Source organism: Octopus bimaculoides, chromosome 16 (genome assembly GCF_046866305.1).
Source record: "Octopus bimaculoides isolate indiv1 chromosome 16, ASM4686630v1, whole genome shotgun sequence".
In the NCBI taxonomy this organism is placed as follows: Eukaryota; Metazoa; Mollusca; class Cephalopoda; order Octopoda; family Octopodidae; genus Octopus; species Octopus bimaculoides.
The window spans coordinates 37,962,878-37,972,877 of record NC_142943.1 but is presented as its reverse complement, the minus strand read 5'-3'; positions in this window follow the sequence as shown (position 1 = coordinate 37,972,877).

Genomic DNA, 10,000 nt, shown 5'->3' with positions numbered 1-10,000 from the left:
ATGTATATATATGTATATATATATATATATATGTATATGTATATGTATATAAATATATATATATATATATATATATATATATATATATATATATATGTATATATGAGAGTGTATAAGTATTTGAGTGTATAAGTATGTATGCATTATACATATATACATATATACATACATTCACTCACATATACCTATACACTTTCATACCTATCTCTCTCTCTCTCTTTATCTATCTATATATCTATCTGTCTATGTATATATATATATATATATATATATATATACACATATATATTTATGTATGTATATATATATATGTGTGTATATATATATATATATATATATTTATGCATGTATGTGTGAGTATACACACACACACACACACACACACACACACACACACACACATATTTATGGAAATAATCTAATACATATACGTATTTGTTGTGTGTTTGTGTGTGTGCGCGTGCGCAGTTAATATATTAAATCTGTACCAGGGTTTCATATATATATCAAGTAACATTCTGTTCTCCAGAGGTCATGAAGAAGAGGATCATATGTATTGTATCTTCTCGGTGTTAACCGAAGATGTCTGAATCGTATAACTATTCTCTATCTATCTATCTATCTATCTATCTATCTATCTATCTATCTATCTATCTATCTATCTACCTACCTGTATGTCTGTCTAATCTACTTATATGTATATACGTGTGTATATATGTACTTCCATGCGTGCGTGTCTCTGTTGTATTAACATGGCTGTCTAAATTTTCGTTGGTGGGGATCTTTATAAACAAGAATATAGACAAAGAGCACAATCTTCTTTAGCGCGTTTATTAGAATCTGTTTCACACACACACACACGCGCGCGCGCGCTCGCGCTCGCGCTCACGCACACATACATTCTATATATATTTATATATACACGCAGACATTAATCAAAGTATACAATATTATAGATCCATTATGGCCAATGTTACCAATCGGTTTCGCACTAGCTACTAAAACCAGACTTTTCATAACAGCACGGTTAAGTAATACCATCTTCTCTTCAGAGATGGCAGCTATGATGAGCCTTCATATTGTAGCCATATCTGCCATTTCTGGAACGGGGCAGTCATCTTATATATATATGTGTGTGTGTGTGAGTATATATATGTGTATGCATACATACATATATGCATGTGTGTGTGAGCGTGCTTGCGTATATGTGTCTGTGTCTGTGTATACTCTCACACTTTCACACTTTCATACATATATACACATACTTGTCTATCTTTATCCATTTCGAAATGGTGTTGCGAATACCTTTTTTTATGCCAAATTAAGACGCACATTTCCCCTCAAAGATATCTTCCTGGGTCCTGTATGTAAATTTGAGCCTATATTACATACTTTAAGGCACTGAAAATCGTTTTACCCGAATATGCGCTGCTGAAATTGGAGTGCATCTAAGATGCCCGTACGTCTTTTATGCCATCAGATTATGCCATGGAATACCGTGTTGTCATGAGAGAGTATGGGTTTTTAATAAATTAATTCAATTCAATTTACTTGAAAATAATTTTAATAACTAAACAGAAATGCGAAGGAAAACAGCAAAATACATCTATGATATGTTTCACTCGTTATATTGCACTTTTACATCATAGGAAGAAACCTCGTTATCAATTGGAAAAGCAGAAAAATTGTATACAACGAAGGCAAGCCCTCTTTGGTGGCATTAAAATGACCAGTTCAGAGTAGTGCAAATGGACGAACAGACAGAGCAATAGACAGAAACATCTCTCTTAGTGAAAAAAAACAAAAAAAAAACAACAAGAAGAAAAATCTATGGAAGGTACGTCTAAGAGTCAAGGGATTAAATGAAAACCGACTGTGAAGGAAACTGCGTGGAAAAGGTCAACCGTTTGTTTGCTGTGTCAGCAAGTTAGTGTGGCTGGGCGTTTGCAATGCCAGTTAGACGAGTTCGTTCATTATTGATTAACTGATTAATTCACTTCGCTATTATTTCTATTTATTCCTGACCAAAACTAAATGAAAGATGGCTGACATCAAAGGCAATGTTACCTTATTACCATAATTGTTATAGTTGTTGTTGTCGTTGTTCTTGCTGTTGTTGTTGTTGTTGTTGTCGTCGTCGTCGTCGTTGTTGTTGTTGCTGTTATCGTTGTTTACTCCGGTGTCAGATCTGATCGTGTAAAAAGACCGATGATCAAAGACGTTCTTGCCGTGAACATCCAGTCTCTATAAATATCATGGATTACATTGTTCAAAGTCTTCTTTTATTTAAGACGATATGATGTGATTGGAGAATGATTTGTTAGCTATTTCTAGCAAATCGAGCAACCACATGAAGGCTACAGCATTGACTCATTTTGGAAGGTAATGGATTGGCAGAATCGTTTGAGCATCTGACAATTGCCGTGCGGGGTTTGTTCCGACTCTTTACATTTTGAGTTCGGGTCTCGTCGAGGTCAGCTTTGCTTTTCATTCTTTCGGGATCGATGAATTTAAATACCAGACATATACTGGGGACTAATAATTGATTGTTACCCACTCGTTGACTCACAGTGTTGTTATAAGAGAGTCATAATTAAATATCGTCGGAAGAAATAGTAGAGCACCGGGACTTAGTTACGCCTCTTTACGTCCTGAGTTCAAATTCAACAAGAAACAACTTTATCACTAATCCTTGAAGTACTACGTCCAGAAATCGGTTGAGGGAGGTAAGCGTCTTCCTTTAAAAATTTGTGGCCACGAGGCCACATTATTATTATTATTATTATTATTATTATTATTATTATTATTATTATTATTATTATTGTTAACAGTGAGAAGAGTGCGACTGGAGGAGTAACATCAATCCTTATTATTATTATTATTATTATTATTATTATTATTATTATTATTATTATCATCATCATCATCATCATCATCATCATCATCATCATCATCATCATCATCATCATCATCATCATCATCATCATCATCATCATCATCATTATTATTATTATTATTATTATTATTATTATTATTATTATTATTATTATTATTATTAATACGAAGGCAGCGATCTGGCAGAATCTTTAGCATGCCGGGCAAAATGCTTAGCGGTTTTTCGTCTGTCGCTATGTCCTGAGTTCAAATTCCACCGAGGTCGACTTTGCCTTTCATCCTTTCGGGATCGATAAAGTAAGTACCAGTTGAGCACTGAATCGATGCGATCAACTGTCCCCCTCCCCACAAAATTCAGGCCTTGTGCCTATAGTAGAAAGGATTATTATTATTAAAATATTCTTTCTCTTGTTTTATTTCAGATGCCTACGTCATTATCCGGTATATCGCTGTTCCCTAAACGAGTGCAGTATTTCTTTGGTCAATAAGAAGGTCTTTGCCTTACATGCCCACATACATACATACATACCTATCTATCTATCTATCTATCTATCTATCTATCTATCTATCTATCTATCTATCTATCTAAATTGTTTGTACCTTGTCTATTCTCATATCTCATATCTCGCGTATTTTCTTTTCCATGTGTGCGTGCGTGTGTGTGTGTGTGTGTGTATGTATATGTCTCTCTCTCTATATATTGATATATATATATATATATATATATATATGTATGTATGTATATGTCTGTATATATATATATATATATATATATATATATATATATATATATATATATATATATATATATATATATATATATATGTATGTATGTATATGTCTCTCTCTCTCTCTCTCTCTCTCTCTCTCTATATATATATATATATATATATATATATATGTATATGTATGTATGTATATTCATACATTTCCTTCCCATGAACATCGTGTATTATGAACTCAAACGTTTTAATATGCATACAAGCATTTATTCAAGTTTGTGAGCATTCTCATGTTTTAATCTTTATTTTTATGTTTTTGAATAATTATATTATTGTATCTTTGCGTTTTTGTGTCTTTGAATTTTTGCATATTTATATCTTCGTATTTGTGCGCTTATATCTTTGTATATTTGTAGTTTTGAATATTTGCATATACATTTAGCTATATATATATATTTACATGCACTGGTTTACGTCTACAAGCAGACTCATGTATCCGGGCGTCGCTGCATATATTTGCCTACATTTGTATACAGCTGTATCCATCTCTATGTGCATGTATCAGATCATGCAAGCGTATGCGTATATACATGTCTGCATATAAAATTTCACCGGAAGTGTGTTTATGCATACGTCGGTATGTATAAGTGTTAGGGTGTGTGGGTAAATTGTTTAAATGTGACAGTATGCATAAATACGACGTACTTCTGTATGTGCATGAGTCCGTGATGTAGAGTTTGCTTCTCAAACACTTGGTTTCAGGTTCAGTCCCACTGTGTGATACCTTGAACACGTGTCTTCTTTTTCTACTATAGGCACAAGACCTGAAATTTGGGGGTAAGTAGTAAGTCGATTACATCGACCCCTGACAAGATTTTGGCTATGAGGTCGGATGTTGTTCTCGAAGGCACCCATAAAGTGTTTCGCCGAATGAAACCCGCCGGATTCATGGTTTGGGCGGCAGTATCATCCATCCGATGGTGGAAAATCTTATTTGGTGTTCATTAAAAAGGGGACGATGGTCAATTCGGCAAATTACATGAAAATGTTGGAGAATAATGTTATGCCATAGGTAACCGAAGCATTTAGAGATGATTACGTGTTCACGCAAGACGGAGCTCCTCAAACGTCCAGTGTGACACAGCAGTGGTGCAGGAGCCATTTTGTGGGGTTGTGGGACAAGAATGTGTGACTCTTCCTCCAGCCCAGACATCAACCCAATGAACTTCGCTATTTGGTCCATTCTAGAAAGGGACGCTTCAAGAGTTTCCTACCAAAATATCGCTGCTCTGAAGACAGCCTTAGTCGCATCGTGAGATCGTTTAAGGGAAGAAAATATTGTGCAGCTGAAACCCAGGTGTCATTTTGGTCAGCTGAAAGCAGTTTTGGCAGAAACTTGGCAGTACCAGTGAAAGACTGGAGTCGATTACATCGACTCGTCCCTTCTCACCAAAATTGAGGCCTAGTGCCTCCAGTAGAAAGGTTATATATAACTGACCAATTGTGTGGTAGGAATCACATAAGGTTAAAAAAAAAAAAAAGAGATTTTTGCTCTTAATTTGAGACGGAAGGGGGAAATTGATACGGACTTCGCAGTGAAACGCATTCATCCATTTACCGTTAGATATAGAGATCGAAATTCGTCAATGGAGTTGTTTCACTTTTCTTCTCGTTGAAAATGGTACAGATAATATCTAGTATCATTTCACACTCACTACCGTTGTACAAGAAACAACTTCCTGCTCTCTCTCTCTTTCTCTTTATCTCCCTCTCTTTCTCTTTATCTTTCTCTCTCCCTCTTCCTCTTTCTCTCTCTTTCCTCCTCTCTATTTGTTTCTCCCTTCTGTCATGTCTATATAGCTATTCATAGTTAGTTAGATATAGGCATCCAGCCAAAATATAGTCAATTCTTTCGCCATATTGCTTAAATAAGCGACATCAAAGCTCATTTTTCTTTCGCTTGTTGAAAAAAAATAAATGAATAAACTATAAAAAAAAATGAATAAATAAAAATAAACATAAAGAAATAAAAAAAATTAAAATAAAGGAATAATCATGATTAGGGTTTATAATGATTTAGATTGGCAAGAAGCCACAAACCTGTTGGAGAAGAGCTCAGTCAACCGAATCGATTCCATTAGATTACTGATACATACACAGGCATTCATCATACTTGCTTCATGATACGATTTATGTAGCGCGAAACCTATTCTTCATTGACTTCTGTATTTCATGGGATTCAATGAACACAGAAGCCAGTGGGAAATACATTTTGTGATACGCATATCTATGTTACAGTAGAAGTTTTAGAAACGCAACGTTTCCGTAATGCGGCGTATTTCCGTAGCACGAAACCTAGTCTTCATTGATTTCCGTATTTAATTTAATTCAATGAACACGGAAGTCAATGGGAAATACGTTTTGTGATACAATTATATACGTTACGGTAGAAGTTTTAGAAACGCAACGTCTCCCGTAATACGGTGTATTTCTACATTTTATGTAAACCACATGGAAATAAATAATGAACGGGAAAGTCAACCTCGGCTGGATTTTCGCCCAGGAAATGATGTATCCACTTCAAGTAATTCAATGATTTTGTTACCCCACCCCAAATGGAGCTGAATACAATTAGAATTTTTTTCTCTATCTGGAGATGTGGATCAAACCAGCCTCCAAGCAATTTAACTGGGCCATCTATTTGGAACCCCAAGACGCTGTTGGACGGAATAACCTTACTTATTCAGGTATCGAGCTACAGGCCTACCAAGTTTTCGTCGTTGATTTTTTTTTGCTTCTGTCATCGTGTCGTAGTTCCTTAGAACGGTACAGATCACTTCGTTGTGTTTGGTGTCCAATGTGTTTGGTGTCATGTTGATAATCCTGTCATCAACATAGACAGGATCGAATCAGGATCGATAACGAAAAGCTTGTCATTTGCTGAAGTTACAAAAAAAGTTTCAGTCTATCGAACAAAAAATTAACAAAAAAAAACACCCCTCCCAAAGAAAAGTAAACAAAAAACAAAAACAAAAGAGAAACAAAAAAATCAGTATTTGGGACAAGCTAAGAAACACATCAACAGACTGGTAGAACAATTAGTCCTGATACTACCGCTGCTCCTACATCAAACAAACAACTAAACAGTGATAGATGCATATATATCGTTGAAGAGAATAGACTAGAGCGATTTTTCCTCTGAACAAGCTGAACTGTGTTTGAAAAGCATCTGAAGAGACAGACTTTATGATAAAATTTTCACCTGAAGATCTTTCCATTGACTACCTAGGATGCTGATATTTAAAATATTTCTCTCTGTTCTCATTGCAGAATGTGCCCACTTCTGGTTTGTTTTGTGGCCTTGCAGGATCATGAAAAGCTGTAAGTCCATGGTGATCTCAACCAACTGCATATCGTCAAAGTTTTTCCATTTGCCCTTATCGCCTGCCCACATTCTCTCACGACGGTGACTATAAGCTAGGGATCGACAATCATCACTAACGTCCCTAGCGGTGACCCTTATGTTCTCCCTTCTCAAATACTGTGAAACCAGTATGGGTTGGTGTCTCGTGTACTATTTGCGCTTGGGCTTTCGCATCCTCCTCCATGATACACATGGTACCAAATACCCTCCCTTTCTGAGTGAAGAATATTTCACCTAAAATATCAGAAAACGCGTTGGATCTTTTAGTAGATAGAAATACGCCACTGTACTTCTCTCACGGGCGTTTTGAGCTGATTGTGGAAATCTGGCCTAACTTCAGCGCACAAAATATTTACAAAATGTTTCTTTCAGAAAAAAAAAAAAAAATTCTATTAGAGTTTTCCTGTTGGACAAAATATTAGCAAAATATACTTTATCGTTGTTCGTGTTTCCAACCGGTGCAACACGTGCAAACGTACTTTTATTGTTGCTGCAGACGATGGCACAATCTATACTCGGTTGAAATGTTGAAATAAAATGATTGTGTTTTCTTTATGTCTGTGTATATTAATAATATTTTGAATGGTAATTTGATTATAAGACTTTTATTTTATTTTGTTTCCTGTGTATGAGTTGTATTTTTTAAAATTATTTATTATTATTTTTTTTCTTATTTTCTTTTGGGGGCGTGGTTGAAATGTTTATAGCCATATTTATTTGTCACTGACATGAGAGAAAAAATTAAGATTTTGTCTAAGAGTAAAACACAAACCTTATTTTTATGCTTTTTGTCACCCTCTATAAGGGGAGACTAATCTATGGCGTTATTTGCATGCTAGTATCATTGGTAAAAACTCTTTTTCTAGTATTAAAACCCTCTCGCTTCGACTTCCTTTGTCTAGTACTCAAATAGTACCTATTTTATTCACACCGAAAAGATGGAAGACAAAATCGACCGCGGCACAATTTGAACTCAGAACATAAAGAGCCGTAACAAATATCGCAAAGCATTTTGTGTTCGATAACCCAAACGATTTTGTCATTTCAACGCCCGCTTACACAATATATATTCTTTTCTACTCAAGGCTCGAAATTTTTGGGGAGGGGGGGGGGGCAGTCGATGAGATCGACTCCAGTACGAAACTAGTACTTAATTTATCGATGCCGAAAAGATAAAAAGCAAAGTCAACCTCGGTGGAATTTGAACCCAGAACGAAATGCCGCTAAGCATTTCGCCCGAATGCTACCGGTTCTGCTAGCACGCCGCCTTCTTACACTATATATATTAATAATGAAATGTATGAATGAATAAAATAATAGCTAAATACTAAATAAATAATAAATTCTCAATTTGTTTTGTTTATATAATTAAACTGATGTTCTTGGTTCTTCTCTCCCATAATTGGATTACGTCGTTAACGATTCTTTAAAAATGTAACTTGTTTTCTTTCCACGAAGCATTATCTATCTGTCTATCTATCTATCTATCTATCTATATTCCTGTTGTGTGAATTCATTATTAAAACAAAATCACGAACAACAACAATGCCTACAACAAAACGATGTCTGGACTGTTAGTTTTTGGGGATATTGTATTGAATCAGCTAAAAAAAATAACAAGTATATATAAAGAAAATTAAGTAATAAAATAATATGAGAAAATTAATTAGCTATCGGTTTAATTTTTACTGCTTTCCGGTATTTAAACATCCGGTTATTTATTGTGTGTAGTTTGACTTAATATTTAAATATCCTGGACATTTTGTTCTTTTTCATGGTTTGAGATTTAAATATCCGGAGCTGCACGCAGTCAACTACACAGCTGAAAAAATGCATTGTGGGAAAGGAGGCTCCATAATGCTTCAGCAACCACGAAGGAGATTTTGAAGCGTTTCAAAACCTAAACTGTTAGCTATCCCCCAAAAAATCAAAGAGGAGAGCGTCTGCCTGACCGCTTAACCTGCTAGAAAGAGCAGCCAAATTTCTCTACAATAATACCGTATTGGTTTAAAAAAAGAAGGAATGAAAAGGATACATTGAATAATACATTCTTAGATATACCATGTCTGACAATCGGTTATGAGTGGAGTGCCTTCGACAATGGCTCTCTTTAAACGGGTTCGATCTGTGTTTAAATAACAACTATCGCAAAACATTGCTTTCATATCTGGGGTAAGCCTCGCTATTATTCGATTATCGACAGACGGGGATCAAGTAAGTGATCAAGTAAGTTATTTCTTTATTATCAATTATCAATCAATAAATTATCATCAAGACTTGCGCCATTAGAAATACTTTTTACTTCTAATTTCCCTATCAAATCAGCCATCTTTGTGTTGTATCTTTTATTTCAGTCATTGGAGTGTGACCATACGAAGCACCGCCCTGGCGGTTTTAGTCAAACAAATCGATCCCAGTACTTATTTAAAAAAAAAAATCTGGTACTTATTCTATCCATCAGTTTTTGACGAAATGTTATGTTACGAGGCAAAGACGGTAACAAGCCAACACAAGTTGTCAAGCGGTGGTGGGGGACAAATATCGGCACAAAGACGCGCGCGCGCACACGCACGCACATATATATACATATACACAATGAGCTTCTTTCAGCGAACCATATTCATTCACAGGGCTTTGGTCTGCTTGGGGCTATGGTACAAGAACATAGCCCAAGGTTCTACACAGTGGGAATGAACCCGGGTCAAACTTCTTACTACACAACCACGCGTATATAATTCAAACTGAATCTCGTGATACAAGTTTCACGCGACTTCGATCTTCATATTCAGGTGACATTATATATGCATGCCTGATGGCTATCTACTCGTCAGACGAGCACGACCATCACTGACAAGTGTTAAGAGTCAGCAGTTCTTGTAGTCAGGGTTTTAAGTCCCCAGGCTATAGTAGAATGCACTTGCCCAAGGTGCCACACAGTGGACTGAACATCGGAACCATG